This window comes from Trachurus japonicus, chromosome 10 (genome assembly GCF_045865225.1).
Source record: "Trachurus japonicus isolate A0001 chromosome 10, Traja_1.0".
NCBI lineage: Eukaryota > Metazoa > Chordata > Actinopteri > Carangiformes > Carangidae > Trachurus > Trachurus japonicus.
In genome coordinates, this window is record NC_140916.1 from 3,984,384 (window position 1) to 3,986,110 (window position 1,727).

Genomic DNA, 1,727 nt, shown 5'->3' on the forward strand with positions numbered 1-1,727 from the left:
CTTCATCCTTTAAATTGGTATTTAAAGGGTTAAAATTTTGAATTTTTAAAAAATATTTAGTAGTTTTGATCAGGACTGAAGTTGATTAACAGATTTATGCAAAAAAATTTTTAAAAATATGTATCTGATATATTTTTACAGCAGTCAAAGTTAGCGGGAAAAAACGACCGCGAACGCCACCAGAGGGAGTTTTTTTTTAACGCTGCACAAGGGTTAAGAAAATAATTGTTTTGTCATAACTACTTGTACTGTCATCACTGAGACAGGAGACAGACAATAAAATCATGTCACAATTCATGCATTCTCAGGAGAGAGGAGGGTCGTCTAACAGTGCAGAGAGGACAGCAGTGCAGTAAGGTAGACAAGAGAGCCTTGGCATCTGTGCAATGGTTTGAAATCAAGACACTTCAATATACATACAGTCTCATTGATCATTTAATAGACTGACTAGACTTTTCATACGTAACAAAGTTCCTCACAGAGGATAAAAACAAAACAAAGGAACACCATGAAAACCTCATCTCTCATACCCCCCTCCCCATCACCACTTTTTCCTACTTATCTCCCACTCTGTTCTTGTTGAACACCACACTGCTAGACATGTTTACTAATGCTGCACACACGTGTACAATTTTGTCAACCCTGGCCATCTCTCTCTTTTCCAGCTCATCTCGCAGGGATTTCACGTGGGTCAAAGGAAGTGGGCCATCCAGGATATGGAACCTCCCCTTCAAGACGCCAATCACTCGTTCTGGAAGAAAAAGCGCTTAACTATTTACATAAACCTCCCATGGTTCTATGTTTATAATGACTTTTATGTATTGGGAGATAAGCTGTGGCTTCCGCCTCACACTCAGATTTTCTTTGTTATTAAATGAATTATTTGAATCCTCACTCTGGCATTGTTTCCCCCTGTTTATGGCTCTAAGGCAGCTGAGAAATAACAATATGTGCATTCAGGAACCACTGTTACATTTTAGATGGAGTTGATTGCTGTTGACTCCCCAAACTTAAGTTTTGATTCTTCAAGTATTGCTTTAGTATACTTACCGATATGGATCCTGATGTTAGACAAGACCCGGGACTCTTCAACCTCCCTCCCTGGGAGTTGTTTTTTGCCACGAGTGAAGGCCGGGGTTAGCAGTGAGACACCAAGCAGTGCAAAGTCCTCTTTTAAGGTGAACCCGCAGTCTGCCAAGATCTGAAAGAACGAACGAGACGTATTTAGTTTATTGGATGGTTGAATGGTCATAGTACTCAATGCTATACCTGCACATTATTGAGGATCAATGATATGGCATGACTTTTGGAGCAACTTTGAATGCACTCCTATTCCTTACCTGGTTGCCTGGTTGGTGGTATGAGGGGGAGATGAAACCTGACTCTCTGACAATCTTCACATCAGAGGCTCTGCCACCCCAGCCTCTTGAGAACAATGTGATGCTGCCAGCTGGATGTCACGTGATAAAGTATTTTACTGTTGTCCAGCTTTTGTAGATTCCTGTGAATGAAAAGTGCTTTACAAACAAAATATATTATTATTATTTATTATTACTATTATTAAGAACAATGGTTGTACATTTTATGATTTTACCATGTAGCCTACTTACCTAGCCTTCAGCTTTTTGGAGTGTTCAATTCGAATTTCGAAGCAGTCAATTATAGAGGTGAGGTTAGGGAATGTGGCCTTCATTTTTGGTGGGACTGTGCATGACATTGATTCCCGC

The 1,727-nt window shown here is 40.0% G+C and overlaps 1 long non-coding RNA gene across 1 annotated transcript; it reads right to left on the reverse strand.

Annotated features, from left to right (window-relative positions):
* Window positions 1-471: 471 nt before the first annotated feature.
* LOC146979270 (uncharacterized) lies at window positions 472-1,491 on the reverse strand. The gene is made up of 3 exons (XR_015036856.1): window positions 1,341-1,491; window positions 1,051-1,201; window positions 472-751 (listed from the first exon to the last, which is right to left on the reverse strand). It is a non-coding gene; the product is annotated as an uncharacterized LOC146979270 (long non-coding RNA).
* Window positions 1,492-1,727: the final 236 nt, after the last annotated feature.